At 40.6% G+C, this 24,473-nt stretch overlaps 1 pseudogene; it reads left to right on the plus strand.

Annotated features, from left to right (window-relative positions):
- LOC137209314 (PSME3-interacting protein pseudogene) overlaps positions 1–23,343 on the plus strand; it is a 67,923-nt pseudogene extending 44,580 nt beyond the window's left edge.
- The last annotated feature ends 1,130 nt before the right edge of the window (positions 23,344–24,473 follow it).

The following is a 24,473-nucleotide window of genomic DNA, read 5'->3' on the forward strand; positions in this document are numbered from 1 at the left end:
TTTCCTGTAATTGATACCTAGTCTCATAGTGCTATGGTCAGAAAAGATACTTGATACAATTTCAATTTTCTTAAATTTACCAAGGCTTGATTTTTGACCCACAATATGGTCTATCCTGGAGAATGTTCCGTGAGCACTTGAGAAGAAAGTGTATTCTGTTATTTTTGGATGGAATGTCCTATAAATGGCAGTTAAGTCCATCTTGTTTAATGTGTCATTTAAAGCTTGTGTTTCTTTATTTATTTTCATTTTGGATGATCTGTCCATTGGTGAAAGTGGGGTGCTAAAATCCCGTATTAATGTGTTGTTATTGATTTCCTCTTTTATGGCTGTTAGCCTTTGCCTTATATATTGAGGTTCTCCTATGTTGGGTGCATAAATATTTACAATTGTTATATCTTCTTCTTGTATTGATCCCTTGATCATTATGTAGTGTCCTTCTTTGTACCTTGTAACATTATTTTAAAGTCTATATTTTCTGATATGAGAATTGCTACTCCAGCTTTCTTTCGATTTCCATTTACATGGAATATCTTTTTCCGTTCCCTCATTTTCAGTCTGTATGGTCTAGGTCTGAAGTGGGTCTCTTGTAGACAGCATATATATGGGTCTTGTTTTTGTATCCATTCAGCCAGTCTGTGCCTTTTGGTTGGAGAATTTAATCCATTTACATTTAAGGTAATTATCAATATGTATGTTCCTATTACCATTTTCTAAATTGTTTTGGGTTTATTTTTGTAGGTCTTTTCCTTCTCTTGTGTTTCCTGCCTAGAGAAGTGCCTTTAGCATTTGTTGTAAAGCTGGTTTGGTGGTGCTGAATTCTCTTAACTTTTGCTTGTCTCTAAAGGTTTTAATTTCTCCATCGAATCTGAGTGAGATCCTTGCTGGGTAGAGTAATCTTGTTTGTAGGATTTTCCCTTTCATCACTTTAAATATTTCCTGCCACTCCCTTCTGGCTTGCAGAATTTCTGCTGAAAGATCAGCTGTTAACCTTATGGGGATTCCCTTGTATGTTATTTGTTGCTTTTCCCTTGCTGCTTTTAATATTTTTTCTTTGTATTTAATTTTTGATAGTTTGATTAATATGTGTCTTGGCATGTTTCTCCTTGGATTTTATCCTGTATGGGACTCTCTGTGCTTCCTGGACTTGACTATTTCCTTTCCCATGTTAGGGAAGTGTTTAACTATAATCTCTTCAAATATTTTCTCAGACCTTTTCTTATTTTCTTCCTCTTCTGGGACCCCTATAATTCGAATGTTGGTGCATTTAATGTTGTCCCAGAGGTCTCTGAGACTGTCCACAATTCTTTTCATTCTTGTTTCTTTATTCTCTTCTGAGGTAGTTATTTCCACTATTTTATCATCCAGGTTTCTTATCCGTTCTTCTGCCTCAGTTATTCTGTTATTGATTCCTTCTAGAGAATTTTTAATTTTATTTATTGCATTGTTCATCATTTGTTTACCCTTCAGTTCTTCTGGGTCCTTGTTAAACGTTTCTTGTATTTTGTCTATTTCCAAGATTTTGGATCATCTTTACTATCATTACTCTGAATTCTTTTTTGGGTAGACTGCCTATTTTCTCTTCATTTGTTTGGTCTGGTGGGTTTTTACCTTGATCTTTCACCTGCTGCATATTTCTCTGTCTTCTCATTGTGTTTACCTTACTGTGTTTGGGGTCTCCTTTTCACAGGCTGCAAGTTTGTAGTTTCCATTGTTTTTGATGTCTGTCCCCAGTGGGAGAGGTTGGTTCAGCAGCTTGTGTAGGCTTCCTGGTGGAGGGGACTGGTGCCTGTGTTTTTGCTGGGTTGCGCTGGATCTTGTCTTTCTGGTGGGCAGGTCCACGTCTGGTGGTGTGTTTTGGGGTGGCTGTGACCTTAGCGTGATTTTAGGCAGCCTCTCTGCTATTGGGTGGTGTTGCATTCCTGTCTTGCTAGTTGTTTGGCATGGGGCATCCAGCACTGGAGTTTGCTGGCCTTTGGGTGGAGCTGGGTCATAGCATTTAGATGGAAATCTCTGGGAGAGCTCTCGCTGATTGATATTACATGGGGCCAGGAGGTCTCTGGTTGTCTAATGTCCTGAACTTGGCTCTGCCACCTCAGAGGCTCAGGCCTGACATGAGGCTGGAGCACCAAGACCCTATCAGCCACATGGCTCAGAAGAAAAGGGAGCAGAAAATGAAGGAAAAATAATAATAAATTAAAAAAATTATGAAAATAAAAAATTTAAAAATTAATAATAAAAAAAGAAGAGAGCAACCAAACCAATAAACAAATCCACCAATGATAACAAGCTCTAAACACTAAACTAAGATAAACATAAAAATCAGAAACAAGTCAGTCGCAGACAGCGAACCCCAAGTCTACCATTGCTCCCAAGGTCCACCGCCACAATTTTGGGATGACTCGTTGCCTATTCAGATATTCCACAGATGCAAGTTTCATCAAGTTGATTGTGGGGATTTAATCCACCACTCCTGAGGCTGCACAGAGAAATTTCCCTTCTCTTCTTTGTTCGCACAGCTCCTGGGGTTCATCTATGGTTTTGGCCCCACCTCTGCATGTAGGTCACCCTAAGGCATCTGTTCCCTGCCTAGACACGAGGGGGTTAAAGCAGTGGCTGATTAGGGGGCTCTTGCTGAATCAGGCCTTTGGAGAGGGAGAGGTATGGTAGTTATCATTGGAATGCAGGGCGAGCCTGCGGTGGCAGAGACCAGAGTGATGTTGCAACAGCCTGGGGTGCGCCATGTGTTCTCCCAGGGAAGTTGTCCCTAGATTATGGGACCCTGGCAGTGGCAGGCTGTACAGGCTCTCGGGGTGGGGGGGTGGATAATGACCTGTGCTTGCACCCGGGATTCTTGGTGGCTGCAGCAGCAGCCCTAGCATTTCATGCCCATCTCTGGGGTCTGAGCTGATAGCCGCAGCTCGCGCCCATCTCTGAAGTTCATTTAGGTGGTGATCTGAATCCCCTCTCCTTGTGCACCCTTGAAACAGTGGTCTCTTACCTCTTAGGCAGCTCCAGAGTTTTCCCCGGACTCCCTCCCGGCTAGCTGTGGCGCACTAGCCCCTTTCAGGCTGTGTTCACACAGCCAACCCCAGTCCTCTCTCTGGGATTTGACTTCCGAAGCCCAACCCTCAGCTCCGAGCCCCAGCCTGCCCCGTCTGGTGAGCAGACAAGCCTTTCAGGCTGGTGAGTGCTAGTTGACACCAATCCTCTGTCTGGGAATCTCTCCACTTTGCCCTCTGCACCCCTGTTGCTGTGCTCTCCTCCATGGCTCTGAAGCTTCCCCCCCACCCCGCCACACCCCATCTCCGCCAGTGAAGGGGCTTCCTAGTGTGTGGAAACTTTTCCTCATTCACAGCTCCCTCCCAGAGGTGCAGGTCCCGTCCCTATTCTTTTGTCTCTGTTTTCTTCTTTTTTTCTTTTACCCTACCCAGGTATGTGGGTATTTTCTTGCCTTTTGGGAAGTCTGAGGTCTTCTGCCAGTGTTCAGTAAGTGTTCTGTAGGAGTTGTTCCATGTGTAGATGTGTTTTTGATGTATTTTGGGGGAGGAAGATGATCTCCACGTCTTACTCCTCTGCCATCTTGAAGGTCCTCCAGACCAAATGGTTTTCACGAAAGACAGTTTAGTTATTTTTCTACTCTTCTCAACTGCAGTAACCAGGGCTGAGTGTAACTTTCCTGGGCAAGGATGCAGTGAGTAAGAAAAAGGAATGGTCATTTGGCACTAGTTTATGGTCCAAGAAAAATCATTGGCAGGAAAAGAAGGAAAACTGAGACTAGGGGGAACTGGCATCCGCATCAGTTGATCCTACTTGACTTGAAGTAGGATCAGAGTGATTGTACTGAGGTGAGAGAATTCTAGGTCTTGTGAGGGCTGTAGGACTTAAGTTGGGGACACAGTTCACAAACAAATGGATGTTTGTTCATGGTGACATGTTTGAGAAAGACAAAGAATGATTCGCTCAGAATCAGAGAAGAAGAAGAGGTAGAAACAGGGGCTAAGGTCTTTAGGCAGGATCCTGTACTGCTCTGAGTGTGTCCTTTACCGACAGAGTCTGCTGCCAGCTTTGATCATTCATCTGGCTGCTCCCACAGGACTCACACTGGCAGATGAACAGTGGAGGTAGTCACTCATATTTCGCCGTGGCCCTTCATGCCACATGGGACCTACTTGTGAGGAGCTTTGTGTTACGGCCAGCTTATCCATGCGTCATCTCTCAAGTACCCAAGAAGAAACCAGAGCCAGAGCCTCCTGTCTCCTGCTCCTTCTCCAGTATCACAACCCTGCCATGCCCAACACCATACCTCTCCCTGCAGACACAAGCTTGCTCAGAGTCCCACACAAGCCGTCTCATGGGCCTTTGCCCTCAAATGCGACACCTAATAAGAATGACAAAATATCTGTCACCACAGCTTCTGTCAGAGTCCCAATTCAGCCTTTTCCCACTGTCTTTATCCCTTTGTGTCCTCCAACCCCTGATCTGCTCTTCTCTGGGCACAGGGCCAGACCCAATCATTGAAACTCATGACTCCTTTGTGTTCTGTATTAATCAGATGACCTCCATTCAGTACAGTCGGCTTCCTTTCATCTACTTTTTTTTTTTTAATGTTTATATCTTGCTTCTGTGACACCATTTTGTTTTTTAAGGGTTCTCAGTGTGCATGTCTTTAAGCTGAGAATGACTTCTGAGTCTTGGAAATGTATTGCCAGCTGCAGAAGCTTCCTGATAATAAATTCCGGGCAACAATCTGGTATCTGATAATAGGAACCCCAGAGGTATAGCAAATGTTGCCCTCCTCTGGATTTCCCCAGATGTTTGGCAGTGAGGTCCCACCTGGAGTTTGAGAAGGAGGAAAGACTTTTCTGAAAGCACTGCTTGATCCAGTCAGTTCTTGTCTGGCACGAACCCTTTGCATGTCTGTAAACCTACTGTAGGTACTGAGGGGAGGGGAAGGAGAGTGAAGGCCCAGTCTTCTCCCACTTACTTCTCAGTGCTTAACACCTGGCAGCTACTCCACACTGTTTGTGTGCCTCCTCCACTTTGCAGGTGAACACCCAGACTGCAGCCGAGGGTCCGTACAACTGAAGTTGCTTTTCCCAAAGTGAAGAGCCCCCACCTCAGTGGGCTCTCAGCAAGTCTCAGAAATCAACCCAATGCTATGCCAATCTCTCCCGTCATCCAGGGATCCCCTGGCTTTGATACCCACCACAGGCCCTCATACACAGCCTCCTCATCCCTGCCAGCGGTAGTTAAGGCCCAAATACCACCACTGACCACTCCTTCCCTCATCCGCTCCAGGCAATCTCATTCATTTCAGATCACCTCAGTTAAGAAAGGCCAACAAGAGATGAGCACCTGGCTTCTGCCATAGCAACAGGAACTAAACAAACAGGGTGTTGGAGCAGAAGTTCAGTGAGAAGTCTGTCTTTTCCTTCAGGTGTTTGTTGAGGGCAGACCCTGCCAACTCTGAATGCTCAGCCCCCGGCACAGCCCTGGCATTCAGAAGGCTCAAAAAGGTTAACAAGGATCATAACTATAACTTTGAACTTTTGGGTACCATTGCACCTGTCCTGGGTATTAGGTTGTGGAAACCACATTGACTAACTGGATGTCAAATGAGAAAGACTAGGAAGAGAAATGGCCTAGGGACCATATGATATGAGAGAGTGTTGAAGTCTGATTTAGCATATAATGGCCCAAGTTGGGAACAGAGAATATTAAATGGAACATGACAGTTGTTTTCAAACACTTGAGAATGGCCATATACGGGGAGTTCAGTCTTATTTTAGATAGTCCCCAGTGGGGGGGGGGAGGAGAGAAATAGGACCAATAGGTAAAAGTTATAGGGAAGGAATTTTCAGCTCAATATAAAAACACTTTTCTAACAATTTGAGTGGTTCAAAATGGATCACACTGTATTATGGATTAGTGACTGTCCCACCACTGGAGATGTTCAAGTTGGCAATAAAACCCACTCTAGAGAGGATTTCTAAATTGATTAGTATAAAGGAGCAGATGATCTCTGAAGTTCCCACTAATTCTAATTTCTTATGATCATCATATCAAGGAAAAAAGGAAAAAAATGGAAGGTGAAGTTCAGTACAGTTGCACATTTGTTGATCCTCCATGATATGCCGTGATTTTGTGGTTATTGGGTCAGGTGCTGGGCAGAGCTGTGGAGTTACAAAGAATAAGATGAGAGTTCTGGATTCATTCATTCATTCCTCCATTGATGTAACAATAAATGGAACTCGATACAAGAAACAAATAGCAATAGTGTCATTAATTCTACCTGAGTAGGTTGGTAAGAACTTTAAAGTTGAGATGGCACCCTGGTAGAGCTTTTTAGAGGTATAAATTATCCCCAGGGAAGTCATTCTAAAGAGATGGGGTTCCCCACGCCAGGCACCAAAAGAGACCGGAAAGGTCTTGTTCTATGTGCAGACATACCTTCCCACATGTACAGAAAATGCCAGCAGGACAAATGTACACCCGTCACAGGCAAGTTAAGCCAAGTAGCAAAACTGGACCCAAACAGCAGAAAATGTAGTGGTGGCGTAAAGAGACGTGACCCTGTAAATAATAATTTAAAAAAGTTTTCTCAAATGAGGTCCTGCCAAAGAGAGCCCAAGATTTCTGGGAAGGCTTCCACCTCTTCTCTCCTTCAGCAACCTGTTCCAAGTTCTCTAAGGACTGAGTCTTCTTTCTTCTCTTTATCACCCAGCTCTCCTTGATGAAACGATGAGAACAAAAACCTTAGGCTTTTTCCATTTGAATCACAATATCATGGATGACGTGAGGGGCATGGAGAGGGGACATCTGAAAAGAGATTCTATGCTAGAAGCAGAATTTAAAATATTTCACAGGTTATTACATACTAGTACCCATGAAGTCAAGAAAGTCTGGCTTACACTACCTCTGTGTTAATTTGTTTAGGGTTTTTGTTGTTGTTGTTTTTATTTTTACTTTATTTCCTGCCTTAGTGAGACCTCTCTGTAAACTGTCTTTTCCATTCAACCTCACATATAATTATTGAGCACCTGTTATGCATATTTCCACCATGCTCTATCTATATCTCTCACCGGTCACTCAATCATTCATTCACAAATCGTGGTTAAACCACATACCATGTGCCAAGCACTGTTCAGAACAAATGATATAACAGTGAACAAAACAAGACAAAAACCCCATCCCTCACAGAAATTTCTCTTCTGTGTTCCCTCTGTCACCTTTCTCAGCCCCGAACCTTGAGTACAATACAGAACACATCTTTTGAAACTGCATTCCCCAAGTAGGTCGTCTTCTTGATCTGCCCACTCTGGATAAAACTTTGACTATAATTCTCAGTTAGAGCTCAACAGATTCAGAAAGTTATTTATAATTCTATCTGAAGGGTATTTTAACTAAGGACTTTATGAAAATACCACCGAAGGTGGTTGAACTTCTTAGTATTACATTACAATTTATAGAAAATTAAATTCTTGGTCTCTGCTTCCATAATTGCTATAATTTCCTAGTTTAAGTGTCCTCACCAATTGATTTCTAAAAATACGTCTCTTCTCTCAACTCTACTGAAGACCAGACTCCACTTAATGGCCAGGCAGAAATGCCTTACCTGACAGCTTCCTGTGTCTTTCTGGGACTCTGGCTGCTCTCTTAATGTCTCTGTGTCTCAGTTGCTCATCTGTAAAATAACCTAATAATAGTAACTACCTCATAGGATTAGAGTGATGGTCAAATGAATTAAACTTGCTTTAAACTTGAATGAAAATCCTTTAAAGGGGAAATAATTTTAATAAGTGTTAGCTAATGTTTACTGTTGTTGTTGCTCCCTTGACCCTTTGCCTGTTCTATGGTTTTACTGTTTCAAATCCAAAGGCCACAAAGTATAGTGTTTGGCTATAGCAGACACCAAATAACACATAGAATTAATTAACAAGTTGGTACATGAAACATGAGTCCTGTCCTTAAGAAATTCACAGTCTGTAGGAGAAGCAGACACATACGCAACCCACTATACCAAGAGTCAATCTGTAGAAGATCGTACAACAATAGTATGAGATGCTAAGGGAGGTATTAATTCTTCCTGGAAAGATTAGAGAGGATAACACCAAGGAGACTTGACAGTGAGATCAGACCTAAAGTCTGTATTGTCTGACTCCCTACTGGGGTGTCTCACCTGGCAGATAGTATTTGTTCAACCTCTATTCAGAACAAATGATGAATGCCACGTGGAGAAAGGGAGTCAGAGAAAGGACCCATTCATTCCCTAATGAATGGGACCCAAGCCTCGGACATGAAGATTCCACACAGCAGTTTTCCACCCAAACCCTGAAGGTATCCAAGCTTGCCCCAGCCGTTAAGAATGCAACTGATAAACATCTGTTATTACTGGAGCATGACTCTAAAGTGTGTCACCCTCTTTCCGGGCCACTTACCAAAATAACCTTTCAAACTACACTTTGTACTTTCCCTTATTAAATCCTAACACAAGTCATGGTCTTGTTCCATACACTGCCAGATTTAAAGTTCCCTCTTAATTGAATGCCTCTCAGAGCTGTCACACCCCAAGCACCACATACCCCTATCCCACTGTTATAGAGAGAAAATGGAAGTGCCCATGTCTGGGGGTCATGTCAGGGAGACAGTGATGACTGTGGGCACTCGCTGGGTAAGTACACAGAGTATGCCTGAGGGATGGATCTTCCACACAAGACAGGTTTTCAGGAACTAGGAGAAAACACCACCTCCAACTCATGCAGGACAAGGTTATTTGTGGTTAAGAATTAGTTCACACAAAACCAAATGTCAAAAGTACATATAAGTGCTGCAATGAACATTGGGGTCCATGTGTCCTTTTGAATTATGGTTTTCTCAGGGTATATGCCGAGTAGTGGAATTGCTGGGTCATATGGTAGTTCTATTTTTAGTTTTTTAAGGAACCTCCATACTGTTCTCCACAGTGGCTGTATCAATTTACATTTCCACCAACAGTGCAAGAGGGTTCCCTTTCTCCACACCTGCTCCAGCATTTATTGTTTGTAGATTTTTTATTATGGTCATTCTGACAGGTGTGAAATAATACCTCATTGTAGTTTTGATTTGCATTTCTCTAATAATTAGTGATGTTGAACATTTTTCATGTGCCTCTCGGCCAATTACTCAGCCATAAAAAGGAAAGAAATTGGGTCATTTGTAGAGATGTGGATGGACCTAGAGTCTGTCATACAGAATGAAATAAGTCAGAAAGAGAAAAACAGATATCGTATATTAATGCATATATGTGGACTCTAGAAAAATGGTACAGATGAACCTATTTGCAGTGCAGGAATAGAGACATAGACATAGAGAACGGACATGTGGACACAGTGGGGGAAGGGGAGGGTGGGATGAATTGGGAGGTTAGGATTGAGATGTACACACTACCCTGCATAAAATAGCTAGCAGGAACATGTTATAAAGCACAGGAATCTCAGCTCGGTGCTCTGTGACGACCTAGATGGGTGGGTTGCAGGGGAGGGAGGTCCAAGAGAGAGGGGATAAAGGTATACATATAGCTGATTAACTTCATTGTATAGCAGAAACTAACACAACATTGTAAAGCAATTATACTCCAATAAAAGGAAAAAAAGTACGTATAAGTAACCTTTAAAGAAATGTGAGAAGAGCACTGAATCCCATACATTAGTCTGTGGAGCAGTCATCAGTGGGCTGTAGAAAACTACCTGAGGAGCTTGGGACAAATACAGGTTTCTAGACCCACCACCTCCAAAGGTTCAGATTCAGAACATTCAGAAATCAGTATGCTTAACAAGACTCCAAAGAGATTCTTCTCTTTTTTTTTTTTTTCTTACTGCACTGAGAGACTTGTGGGATCTTAGTTCCCCCACCATGGATTGAACTCAGGCCCACAGCAGTGAAAGTGCCAGGTCCTAACCACTGGACCACCAGGGAACTCACCAAAGAGGTTCTTCTGTGTGGGCATGTTTGGTAGCCCCCCGACCAGAGACATCTGTGCACAGTCATCAAGACAGTCAAGGCCAAGGTGAATTCATCAGCCTCCTCTGGACCTGGCGCTGAGATGGACAGTCTATAATTTCCCCTTAGCCTCAGCTGCAAGCAGCGCAGCAGTGACCAGGAAAGCTACCCTGTGTGTGTTTATTTGCAGGCAGTGTGCCACACCATTTGACTGTTTTCAGCAGCATTGCTCCCACAGGCTGGGAGGTCATGACCAATTTTCTTTGACACTTAAGAGACTTTTACTGCTGCTTTTCAAAGAGCTGAGGAAAAGCTGCAAAGGCACAGAGGAAATATGTCTTATCAGAGGTGTGAATGTAGAAATGGTTTCTAGGTAGAGTGGGAGGGGTATCCAGGGTTCAAAGAAGTTTTGAAGATCACACCTTAGAAGAGCCTGTGATTCAGATTCCTCCTCCAAATGTTCTTCTGTGTTGAAATTTTTCATTGTCCTCCCATCTTATTCACTCCAAGATGGTAACATAAGGAAGCAGGCAGGCTAAAGATGAGGCACAGGTGTGGGAAACTTCTGTTTTTGTGACTCCATAAATACAGAGGGAAATATGTAGAGTCTCTCCACCTGTTTTTCCAGGCCTGCCTCCTTCCCCTTTGTAGGGCATGTTCCCACTGGGGGCCCAGTGTAATAAGTTAACTGAAGGGTGTGAGGGTGGAGAAGCAGAGCAGTTTAATGGGGGAAACAGAATGTGAAGTCAAGAGGGATAGGTTGTAATTTTAAGTATGGTGGCCTTACTCATAATGTGACTTTCAGCAAAGGCTCCAAAAGATAAGAATGTGAACCTTGCAGATACTGGAGGAAAATTGTTCCAGGCAGAAGAAACCACAAGTGCAAAAGCCCTGAGATGGCAAACTAGAGGAACAAGGAACCCCAGTGTGGCTAGAATGGATTGAGGGAAAGAGAGAAGAAAAGAAAATACCTGTGCAGTAATGCAGTGGGCAGGGAGCAGATCATGGAGAGCACCGTAGGACACTCTATGGACTCTAGTTCTTATTGGACAGTTTTTGAGCACAGGTTTAAAATTAATTTATGCTTTAAGTAAATCACTCTGCTGTATTGAGAATAGACTTAAGGGAAGCGAAGACAGAAGCAAGGAGACCAGTTAGGGGGCTACTGAAACAACCCTAGTGAGATGTGATGACAGTGGTGGTGGTGAGAAGTGGTGGAATTCTGCATATATTTTGAAAATGGAATCAACAAATTTGCTGACAAATTAGAAGTGAAGTATGAGCAGAAAATGAGTCAAGGATGAATCTTGGTTTGAGAACTAGATAAAACAATTTCCCATTATCTGAAATGGAAAAGACATAGGCAGATTTGGGAAGAAATCTCAGGAGCTGAGTTACATACATGTTAACTGTGAGATGACTATTAGATATCCAAGTGGAGATACAGAGAATGCAGACTGATGTACAGCACTCAAACTATTGCATGGTAAACAACAAATATTAGCTATTATTATGAAGATTTGAGAATTCAAATTCTTTCACCCTTTTATTCTGTTTCCATACACTGTGGATATTATCCAAGAAACATCACTTGAAAATAAGTTCAATCCCCACTTCTTTCCCATGGTCACTACATTAGTTCAAGTTCATGACTTCTTAAACAATTGCCTCTTAATTTGTTTCCATATTTGCCCTTCCCATCCACTCTCACTACTTTCAAGAATTCCACAGCATTTCTCTAGTCTTTTCACTCTCTTGCCCAGAAGCTTTCAAAGATGCCCCATACTTAATAAATAAAAGGGAAAATACCTTTAACTAGGCATTCAAAATCCTTCATGAATTGGTACTAACCTTCCTTGCAAGCAAGCCTGATTTACTTTCCTACATACACCCTAGGATCCAGTCCAAACTGACCTGTGTGCCTTTTAACATACCCTGTATATCTTGTTATGTGGCACTTGATCAACGTTTTCTATCAGTTCTAGAATCACCCTCCTCATGTACTCACAAACCACTTCATTTTCAAATAACCTATCATATAAGATTACCTCAAAACCACAAAGTCTCCTGCATTCTCCCAATTAGAAGCAAAGTCCTCCTATTATAAGAAGATTCAATCATGTTTCCCACAAAAGTATATGCCATGCCTTTGTGACACTTAATACTTTTTCCTTGCATTGTTATTTTTGTGCATATATTAACTCCAAGATATCCTCAAGGATAGAGATAAGGATTTATTTCTCTTTGTAGTACATATATCACAATGCATTATAAAAAGTAAGAATGCCTATTGAATTAAATTCATTTATTAAATACATATTAACTAAATGTCATATCACCAAATCAAAATAAATCAATATAAGTGTCATTATCCTTGATCTTTTGGGCAAAAATACTTAATTCTAAAACATAATCTCCAAATAGAAAAATTTGCAAAAAGCTGCTTTAGGACAATATCTCTCTTAGATAAAGTAAAAGGATTTAACCTACCATCCTGTAACAACCAAAATACCAGTCAATCTTAAAAGGAGTCAGAGAAAAGAGACATATTACACATAGAGAAAAAAGAAGATAAGGATGACAGAAGATTTCCTAATGGAAACAATGAAAGCAACAAGACAATGGAGCAATATCTTTAAAGTACTGAAAAAAAACTGTCAACTTAGAATCCTATACCTAGCAAAAATGTCTCTCAAAAAATCATGATGAAATAAAAGCTTTTTGGATATATAAAAAAAAAGTTAAAAGAATTTATAATCAGGAAACTCATGGCATAAGAGATGTTACAAGAAGTCTTTTAATCAGGATGAAAGTGATACGCGAGAAATCAACAGAAGCTTCTAATCACTCTTTTCTTTTTAGATTAATTTGCAAACAACTTTACTGGCGCAGCCCAAAGACTTATTCTGCAATTTGAGTAATGTTAATTATATGAGACTAATAAGCTAGAAAATAGCAAGATCTATGGACCTATTCAGATGGAAACTCCATTTTCAAAATACCATTGCCATTCTGTAGATTCTGTATTGCACCATCTCCCAACACACACACTAGTCTTCAAGACCCTTCTCTAGTTCATTCCTGCTGATAAGACTTCCATCATTATCCCTTTTTCCTTCTTGTGGCTCCTGCTTTCACTCCTGTTTCTCTCTCTACAGACCATAGGTGGTCTGGAAGACCACCTATGTCACATTTGCCAAGCCAACCACCAAAAAGCATAGAGATATAGGTGTATTCAAATGGGGATGAGGAAGGAGAGGGTCGGGTGGAATACCAAAAACGTATGAGATATGAATTCTATCTTCAAGGAGCTTACGATTCAGAAAATCAGTTTAGCATTATCATAAGTTTACATAATAAAGATTGTTTAAATTGAATCCAATTATATGATTCAGGCTCTACATTGTCTTTTTGATAAATATTTGTGGAGTACCTCCTCTCTGTCCAAAACAAAAATCCTACCTTGCCTATATTCCCGTCAAGGGAGACAGACAATTTTAAAAAACATATACAAAATACATAGTAAAACAAATTTGTTACATGCTATGGAGAAAAATTAAGCATGGAAAAGGATATGAAATGTAGTGGTGGCTCACTTTTCAATAGAATATGCAGGACATGAGATTAACAATGTCTTAACTAGGTAGAGAAGACTAAATGGAGAAAATGGGCACCGAAAAGATGGAAAATAAGAAATGATTGGGACAGATATTGCAGATCAGGCTGGGCTAGGCTGTCAATAGATTAGAAATGGCAGCAAAAAAAAAAAAAAAGGAAGAAGTAAAAATGACTTCCAAGCAGAAGTACTTACAGCAATATCATTATGAAAGATGAGAAATTAGAAGAAGCAGTTCATTTGAGGGGAAAATGACATGACTGAAATCAACTGAGTTTCAAGTGTTGGTGAATCATTTAGAGGAAAAATTGCCCATTAGGAAAAAGGAGCTGTGGGCTTGGAGCTCATTGGATTTGGTCAGAGCTACAGATAGAGATGCAGAGCCATCACGTGAAGTTAAGCAATGAAGCCCTGAGGTTCCTGAAACCAATAACGGAAAAAGACAGTACTTTGAAAAACAATCACGGATGTTTGTTGGTGGGAGGAGATAATGCAATAAGTAAAGGAAAACAGAAAAAAATGCCCTTAGCATTATATAAAAAGAAATAAATAGTATTAAACAGTGAAAATAAAAAAGTCAAGAAAGAGGAATGAGGTCATAAAGGAGGAGGACCAAAAAAAAAGAGTAGTGACAAAAAGCATTTTATAGGTTGTTATAAGGCTACAAATGGGAGTTGGCAACTAATGATGATAATCATTAATTATAATACTAACAAGAAGTCATTGGGTTTTGTGTTAAAGAATGTTCAGTGATCTCTGAAAGAATTATTTCTGTAGTTGATAGGGGCAGAGGCCATATAAAAGCGTTAGGGGGGAAATGTATGTGAATAGGAGAGAAAATTGATGCAGACTGTTTGCTCTATATATGGAGCAATGATGGGACAGAGGCCGTCTGGGCACAGAGAGAAAAGCAAACACTTTATAATGAATAGTCATGAGCTATTTGAGCGTGACAGAGATCATAAAACAAGAGAAGTAAGAGGGTAGGGGAGACCCTGAAACTAATCAGCCTTTAAGTCTAATTTCCAGGCTATAGAAGATACAGGCGATTGAGCACCTAGTTAAATAACACCAAGAAGCAATCAGAAAAATTCAGATTGTGGCACATTTTGTAGAACTGATCTGCTTTCCTCACTAGTCAATAACATGGCAGAAAATAGAAGGGGGCTGGGGAAATGTTTGGATTAGATAAAAATGAAGTGACACAGCACTCAAATATATGTAAGCCCTGTTTGAATCCGAATTTAAACAAACCAATTGTAAAAAGACATTCTGAGACAATGATGGAATTTGCTTCAAGATACGATGCAAAGAGAGAAGGGAAAAAGTGATAAAGTAAGTGGGCAAAAATGTTGATAATTTTTTGAATGTGGGTGAAGGGTATATGAGGGAATCATTCTATTCTCTCTACTTTTGTATATGTTTGGAAAATGTTACAATAAAAGTTTAAAACAAAATTATGAGAGAAATGAAATTATTGAGGAACACAGTCCCAGAGAAGAAGCACAGAGAATGGCTTTGGGATGCAAGAAGGAGTTTTGTCCTTTGAAACAGGAGAAAAATCAACAAAGCCCATGTGAAAAGACTGTGCTGAGGGGCAGAGGAGAGAAGTGAGAGAAAGTAAGGAAGACCTTGCATGGTGACCTCAAGATTCTCAGCAAAGGAAAAGCAAAGTTGTCTCCCCACAATGGAAAAAACATGAGATTGAGGTTGGGGTGGAGGTGGGAGAGATATGACACAGCCTTTCACATCGCCAGAAAGAACAATGGTGGAAAATCAGCACATACTCAAAAAGCACCAAGGGCCTAGGAGAAGCCTAGGTTTTATAGAAGACCTAGTCAGAAATTCTGAGATCTCACCAGCTACAAGACACCCACATTGTTTCTGGGGATTTCAGTGCCTCGCACAAAGAGGCAAATTATTAGGGGACTTTGGAACTTGTCAGGATCAGTTAGAAGTAGTTTTCTTATTGTTTGTTCACATATTTGTTTTTATAATAAGGAGATGTTTATTATGTCTTGGAGAAACCACAGAGATGGCTTTCCCTTTCACCAGTGCCCAAGGCGTGTCCTGCCCATGGTACTTTATTAATCTCCAGAGATCACACTACTCCTCCCAACCTAGCATGTACCATAATAAGAAGTATGCAGCCACCTTATCATCTAAATAGGCTAGGTCTCACCAGCACAGTTTCTGGTAGGTATAACCTCACCAATACATTTTGTCCCCTATAGCTCCTAGGATAATTGATAACAATATTAAGTCCTTGGTTCCTGTTCCTGCTTTCTCATCTAGATTGGTCTCTAAAGCAAAAAAAAAAACAAAAAAACAAAAAAACCCCACAAAACTGCTTGTAAACTTTCTTAGTATTGTTCCTAGAGGTCCAAACCTCCTTTGGGCAGTAGGTAACTTTTTCTGTCTCTATTTCTCCCAGAGTCCTTTGGATTCCTTTGTTTTTCTTTTCCAGCCAGACTCCTTAAAACCCCACTGCAATCCCCTTCCACAAGCCCCTAGAATTCAAAGAGATGGTGTCCCAAATACTAGATATAAATTTCTTCAGAGCTTTGAGTGATTACAGTTGGCTAAGAGATGCTCACCTTACAGTGACCTTCACTATTCAGAGAAGTTAGCAAATCAATCTTAGTTATCCTTAAGGAGGACTTTATGGTGAGGGGATTGGAGAGAGGCACGCAGGCTGACTCTTCTCCTTGGGGAAGGAAGAGATATGGAACAGCAAATTAAGAAATCCTGGCACCCGATTGCTTAAGGGCCTGGCACACAGCCATCCAGATAAACTGCTACTTCCCTGCTTCTATTCATGGGCTCCAAGGCCACTGCCATCATGGAAATTTCCTGCACTTGTGGAAAGTCTCCAGGAAAGCAGAACTGCAGAGTCCTATCTGTGCTGGGCTGAAGGATACTGTTCTGGCTATCTGAAAAGGATGAATTTGCTAATTAAATGATGGATGTCAATTAGATTCTCAGGGAATAATTTAAAACAAAAGAGAGAAAAAAACTGCTCTTCACATAATATGGGGTCTATAAAAGACTTTGCATTGAGCCTAGCACATAACAAGTGCTCAAAGCTACTAGTCCTCTTGTAAACTGAATTTGGTGAAGAAAAGTAGGCATGTATGGAACTTCTGAGGTTCTAATAATGTTTCTTGATTTAGGGTCTGGTTACACAGGTGTGTTCAGTCTGTAAAAAATCATTGAGTTGTATACATATGATCTCCATACTTTTCCCTACGTAGGTTATACTTAAATTAAAAGTTATTAAAACTTTTTAATGTTGCTTTACAAGTGAGTGATCTATTCACTAAACTAAAGCCAGCTCTACTTGAGTTAATTAAAGCACTTACTTGAAAGATTTAAATTTTAATATCTTTTAAAATATTCAGTAACTTGAAAATCCCCTCCCATATTTTCATGGGCTTCTTTATCAAATAAGTGCAGGAAGAAAATCAAGAAAGAAGGAGCCCTGTTATATTGGGTTTGGCCAAAAGTTTCGTTCATTTTTTCCCGTAAGATGGCTCTAGTAGTGCTTAGTTCTTCGAACTTCATTTGAAACAATTTTGTTAGATTTTATTACAACAGCTGTCATATCAACGTGCATTTTTTTAAAAAAACATCAAAATTCATGAATTTTTGTGTAGCCATTTTAATATTGAAGATGGAAGAAAACATTTTCAGCATATTATGCTTTTTTATTTCAAGAAAGGTAAAAATGCACCTGAAACACAAAGATTTGTGCAGTGTATGGAGAAGGTGTGGTGATTGATCGAACGTGTCAAAAGTGGTTTGGGAAGTTTTGTGCTGGAGATTTCTTGCTGGACAGAGCTCCATGGTCAGGTAGATCAGTTGAAGTTGATAGTGATCAAATTGAGTCATTAACTGAGAACAATCAACATTATACCATGCAGGAGATAGCTGACATACTCAAAATGTCCAAATCAAGCACTGAAAATCATTTACACCAGCTTGGTTATGTTAATCACTTTGAAGTTTGCGTTGCACATAAGTTAAGAGAACAAAAACCTTCTTGACCATATTTCCACATGCCATTCTCTACTTAAATGTAACGAAAACATTCTGTTTTTAAAACAAATTTTGACGGGTGATGAAAAATGGATACTGTACAATAATGTGGAACAGGAGACATTGCGGGGCAAGCAAAATGAAGCACCATCAACCACACCAAAGGCCAGTCTTCATCCAAAGAAGGTGATGTATATATGGTTGGATTGGAAGGGAGTCCTCTATTATGAGCTCCTTCCAGAAAACCAAATGATTAATTCCAACAAGTACTGCTCCCGGTTAGACCAACTGAAAGCAGCACTCGATGAAAAGTGTCCAGACTTAGTCAACAGAAAATGTGTAATCTTCCATCAGGATAACACAAGACTGCATGTTTCTTTGATGACCAGGCAAAAACTGTTACAGCTTGGCTGGGAAGTTCTGATTCATCTGCCATATTCACCGGATACGGCACCTTTGGATTTCCATTTATTTCAGTCTTTACAAAATTCTCTTAATGGAAAACATTTCAATTCCCTGGAAGACTGCAAAAGGCACCTGGAACAGTTCTTTGCTGAAAAAGATAAAAAGTTTTGGGAAGATGGAATTATGAAGTTGCCTGGAAAATGGCAGAAGGTAGTGGAACAAAAGGGTGAATACATTGTTCAGTAAAGTTCTTGGTGAAAATGAAAAATGTGTCTTTTATTTTTACTTAAAAACCGAAGGCACTGGGCTTCCCTGGTGGCACAGTGGTTAGGAATCCGCCTGCCAATGCAGGAGACATGGGTTCGCGCCCTGGTCTGGGAAGATCCCGCGTGCCGTGGAGCAACTAAACCCTTGCGCTGTAACTACTGAGCCTGCGCTCTAGAGCCCACGAGCCACAACTGCTGAAGCCCGTGTGCCACAGCTGCTGAGGCCCGTGAGCTTACAGCCCGTGCTCCACAACAAGAGAAGCCACCACAGTGAGAAGCCCGCACACCGCAACAAAGGGTAGCCCCCACTCGCCGCAACTAGAGAAAGCCCGCGAGCAGCAATGAAGACCCAAGACAGCCAAAAATAAAAATAAATTAGTTAATTAAAAAAAAAAACTGAAGGCACTTTTTGACCAACCCAATATATAACATTACCTTATATTTATCCTTTATAAAACATCATAATTTAAATTATATCATTATTTATGGAAGTTGTGTGATTATTTGCTTAACGTCTGTCTCTCATGCTGGATTGTATGTGTCAAGAGCCAGGAGAACTCTGCCCCTTTTTTCATCATTATATTTCTAGCATCTAGCAAGATGCCTAGTCCATAGTAGATGCTCAATAAATATTTGTTAAATGAGTGAATGAATGATTAGATTAATGAATGAATGTGAAATCTAGCATTAGTTTTAGTTGTGTAAAAAGTTAGATGATACTTTGGCTAAACCCTGGATAAGACATAAAACTGTGTCCTTACTGGTTAGAGAATAAATGAGAATACAGAAAAAAAAAATTTAAGGTGGCTCTCAATTTCTTTATTGTGTAAATTATTGAAAATAAATGTCAGATAGCTTTGTTCTTATTTTTATTGTATACAGTGTTTCATCTTATCAGCAATTGCTACATTGGTTTCCCTCATCTTAAGTGTATTAGTGAATCTTCACATTTATATGTAATAAACCTTATGATAAGGTCACAAAAGACCCAAGGGAAGAATAAATGAAATATAAAAGTCAAAACCTAGGAGAGAGAAAGTACCCGGTATGCACCCAATGAAAAGAGGAGAAGGACTTTATGTCAAAAGAGGCAGAAGCTAGGGAAGATGAAGACATTTTAACAAGAGTTTAAAAGAACTGAGAGAAAAGTTGTGTCTTTAGCTGCCTGGATATGAATATGGGGGTAGAGGGCCAAGCGGGGTCCATTTAGAAAGACATGCCCAGGTGCAAATGTGGCAAAAGACAAGGCTTGAGGCAGAGAGTCTGCCTTAAGATACCCTCCTTTTCCATTTCAGGACATCTCGCCAGCATCCTCCCCTACCACCAAATGCCCATTCTCCTCAGGCTACTGGCTGTCTGCCCTAACCTCCCTAATTAGCCCCTCATCCCTACTTACTCCTGGCCTTTTTCTCCTTTTAGAATCTCTGTCAAAACAGAACAGTCCTATGTCTGTGCCAGGATCCAAGCTCTTTTCTCTTCTTAAAAATTCTTTCATAATGTTCTTTTGAAAAAAAATTAAAACTTTATTGAGATATAATTCACATACCATGCAATTTACCCATTTAAAAGTATATTTCAGTTGTTTTTTTACTATAGTCACAGAGTTGTGTAATAATCACAATCACTTTTTATCATCTTAGAAACAAACCTGGTACCCATTAGCAGTCATCCCCATTTCTCCCCAACCCCTAAGCTGAAGCAACTACTAATCAACTTTCTGTCTATATAGATTCGCCTGTTATGAACATTTTACATGAATGGAATCATACAATATGTGGTCTTTTTTTGTCAGGCTTTTTTCACTTATTATAATGTATTCAAGGTTCATCCATATTGTAGCATATATCAGTACTTCATTCCTTTTTTTTTTTTTTTTTTTTTCGGTACTGGGCCTCTCACTGTTGTGGCCTCTCCGCTTGTGGAGCACAGGCTCCGGACGCGCAGGCTCAGCGGCCATGGCTCACGGGCCCAGCCGCTCCGCGGCATGTGGGATCTTCCCGGATCGGGGCACAAACCCGTGTCTCCTGCATCGCCAGGCGGACTCTCAACCACTGCGCCACCAGGGAAGCCCTTCATTCCTTTTTTTTTTTTTTTAATTTTGCGGTAAGCGGGCCTCTCACTGTTGTGGCCTCTCCCGCTGCAGAGCACAGGCTCCGGACGCGCAGGCTCAGCGGCCATGGCTCACGGGCCCAGCCGCTCCGCGGCATGTGGGATCCTCCCAGACCGGGGCACGAACCCGCGCCCCCTGCATCAGCAGGCGGACTCTCAACCACTGCGCCACCAGGGAAGCCCCCTTCATTCCTTTTTATTGCCGAAGAATATTCCATTGAGTGGATATACCACATTTATTTGTCCATTCATTATTCCACCTTTATTTTTGTCCCATTCATTATTTCCACTTTTTTACTTTTATGAATAATGCTGCTATGAACATTTGCAGAGTGTTCTTCCATAGGATGTTAGAACTAGAAGGAAGTTTAGCAATTATCTGGTCTAATCTCCATTAAACTCTTTGGTCACATGATACAGCAAGAGGCAGGTGTAGAAAGGATGTGATAGCATAAGACTGAACCCTGCTTTCTTCACCAGTGCTGTCAAAAGTAACTACATTTAGTGAACTCAGTCATGTGCCATCACTATTTCAGTTCTAAATAGCTTCTTATTTCACCTTGTATTTAAGTAAGTCCTCAGTTGAACCTGCCTGAAACTGACGGTTTTGTTCTGTTATTATTAATACCTCTAGAAGTAGGCTATTTCCACAGGCTTCCTCAGACTCCAGTGCACTCACTCAAATCCAGCATCTACTAAAAATGACTTTCTATCCTTAACTACAAGTGCTGCTGGTACTGCTACTTTTATCACATCTGATGATCTTCTCCATCTTTGTTTCTTTGTATTTTTATGCACGTATTCACTGCATTACACTGCTCAGATGAGAAATTTTTTTCTCCAGCTCCTTGAGAAATCCAAGATTTCACTGTTGTTAGCTGCACTTTGGATACTGTGTTAGTCTGTACCACCTCAAGTTTTTCCTGTTTCACATTAATCTGTTGGCTAGTGTTAGTCTGAGATCCTTTCTCACCTTTTCAGGTAAAAAAGAAAAAACTGATTCTTACACTCCCTCCCTTTGAGGTCTCTTAACCAGTGGGTGGTTTCCAGCACCCTGATTATCTAAATCAGTGATCTGCAAACTAGAGCACGCATTCACATACATAAAGAGTTTCCAGGAAGTACATATTAGTGCACAATTTCAACAGGATCAGTTTCTAGATCTTCAATTTCTGTTTAAACTCATTCCTCATTGATATGGGTGACAACATAGTTGCTCAAGCTGAGTTTTCCTGGACCACTAATTATCCCTGTCCAACTTAATGAAAGAAAAACTCACCTCTCATCCATTCTAAACTTACTTCAATGCATTGCCCCAGAGTGTTAAAAAAAAAAAAAAAAAAACAGGGCACTAAAAATGCAACAATTAAATATTGTGTTTGTGATAAGAAAGTGAGTGTCTCTAATGAACTAGGGAAAAGAATATTCATAAATCAGGTGGTTTCCAATGCTTTGCTTTCTACAAAATGGAAGATGTTAGTTGATGGCTCATTAAGAATCATTTTTAGTGAACAATAACTATTGACTGCTGCTGATATAATCCCCCTTTCAGTTCTGTCCACTTACTTATATGAATGCAGTTTCTCAATATTTATACCTATAAAAAATAAAAACATTAACTTACACTAGCAGTAAGTAATATCCATCCAAGAACACAGAAACAAACAGAAAAAATAAAATAACCTCATCTGTTTTATCAAGATATGCATTTGCAATAAAATTGTATTCCATTGAATAGCTATAAAAATGTGTAATATACTTGCATTGTTTTGACCAATTCTATAGTAATACTATCGAGAATAATGATTCAATTTAAAATAGACTTTTAACACCTAGAACCTTATGCTAGTACATAAAACAAAAATTTTAAATGGCTGTTTTTACTTTCTTTTTCTTTTTCCTTAAGAGCGAGCGGCCCTTGTGGTGGCAGTTTGGGGTGGGCACCGTCAAGGTGAGGGGGTCTCGCCTCCTGCACGCTGGTAGACTGATTGTTCCATTATAGGTGGAGGGGATGATGGTAACCTTTGTTATCAAAAAGAGGTTTGTGTCTGAGGCAGAATTAGATGAACGGCACAAAAGGAGGCAAGAAGAATGGGAGAAAGTTCGAAAAGTTCGAAAACCTGAAGATCCAGGAGAATGCCCGGAGGACGTTTATGATCCTCGGTCTCTGTATGAAAGGCTAACAGGAACAGAAAGATAGGAAGCAGCAAGAGTATGAAGAACAGTTCAAATTGAAAAACATGGTAAGAGGCTTGGACGAAGATGAGACCAACTTCCTTGATGAGGTTTCTCGGCAGCAGGAACTAATAGAAAAGCAGGGAAGAGAAGAACTGAAAGCACTGAAGGAATACAGAAGTAATCTCAACAAGGTTGGAATTTCTCAAGAAAACAAGAAGGAAGTGGAGAAGAAAGTGGCTGTGAAACCCACAGAAACCAAGACCAAGTTCTCCCAGGCAAAGCTGTCGGCAGGAGCTCTGAAGCATAAGAGCTCAGAGAGTGGCAACAGTGTGAAAAGACTGCAATCGGACCCTGACCCAGATGACAAGAATCAATAAGCCCCATCCTGCTTGTCTCGTGGAAGCACATCTCTGAGTGGTCCCTCCCTCCGTCGACTGCCCCTCCGCTGCTGTATGTATCGGCATCCTCCCAGGTTTGGGCGCCTACTCTGGGAGCAGCGACTCTGAGTCCAGCTCAGACAGCGAAGGCACCATCAACGCCACCGGCAAGATCGTCTCCTCCATCTTCCGAGCCAACACCTTCCTCGAGGCCCCCTCGTTCCTCTGTTCTTACCGCAGGGAGCTCCTCCCCAAGAGTAGACTGGACAGTTTATTCTGCCTACAGGCATTACCTCCCACGGAAAAGTCCTTTGCCTGCTCCCTGTGCACGCCATGACATTTTTAACCTCATCTAAAAATGTGCCAGAATCCACTTGTGGCCCGACTTGTGTTTGTTTTCTCTTTCTACTCCAGTACGGATGCCCAAACCTGTCCCACGGCCTCTGTCCTCACTGATGTAGTAGGGCAGAGGTCAGGGCCCAGAAGAAACTCCACTAAAAATGCCCTGGGAATATAGGTACCAAGCGGCTTGCAAAGGGTTTGGGTTCTGTTGCTTTCTTGTTTTTTTGGGTTTTGTTTCTTTTTTTTCCTTTCCCAACACCACAAAGAAGCAAGGACAGTTATTGAACAGGTATCATTTAAACATTCTATTCTAGACGAAGGCGCCGTTTGATTATACTGCGTTGTGGAGTGTGCAGGGGGGAGAGAAGGTCTCAGGTGATGGAATGGCGCACTGCCCTGGAACTAACCTATTCTTGATGTTGTGTGACTAAAGATTCTAAACTACAAGAAAAGAAAAAAAAAAAAAGCAAATTTTAAATGTATTTTAAGAGAATTATGATAATAATCAAAATATTTGAACCATATTATTTTATATTTAGATAATATTCTGTGGGACTAGTAAAATGAAATTTTTATTTCAAGGAGAAAAAAATGTAAAATTTATGACCATTAAAAAAGAAATGTTTGTGCAATTTTTTAATATTTAATCACTATAATATTAAAATTCAAATGGATATGGTGAAAAGAATGATATAATAATTTTGTATTTACTGAGACTTTCCTTTATTAAAAACATACGTTGTTTTACTTTATTGAGAATAATTATAATAGCTACTTTAAAATCATTGTCTGTTAGTTCCAACATCCATTTAATCTCAGCGTCGGATCCGCTTCATGTTCTTTTCTTTTGAGAATATGCTTTATTTCCTTGTTCCTTCATGTGAAACGTAACTTGGAATTCTATGCCGAACATTATGAATGCCATAGTGTGGAAAATATGGATTCTGTTATTTTTCTCCAAAGAGGAAATTTGTTTTAGCAGGTATTTTTCCGTGGCTGGGCTTGAATTGCAAACTCTGTTTCTTATATGGCAACTTGGGTCTCTTCAGATCTTTTTCATCTTTAGCTGGCTGCTTTGAGTCTGTTCTGCCCATGCGTAGTTCAGGAGTCCTATCAGAGATGTGGATAGATAGCATTTGGGGGTCCCCACTCTGGTTCTTC

The sequence above is a fragment of the Pseudorca crassidens genome, chromosome 2, assembly GCF_039906515.1.
Source record: "Pseudorca crassidens isolate mPseCra1 chromosome 2, mPseCra1.hap1, whole genome shotgun sequence".
Classification (NCBI taxonomy): Eukaryota; Metazoa; Chordata; class Mammalia; order Artiodactyla; family Delphinidae; genus Pseudorca; species Pseudorca crassidens.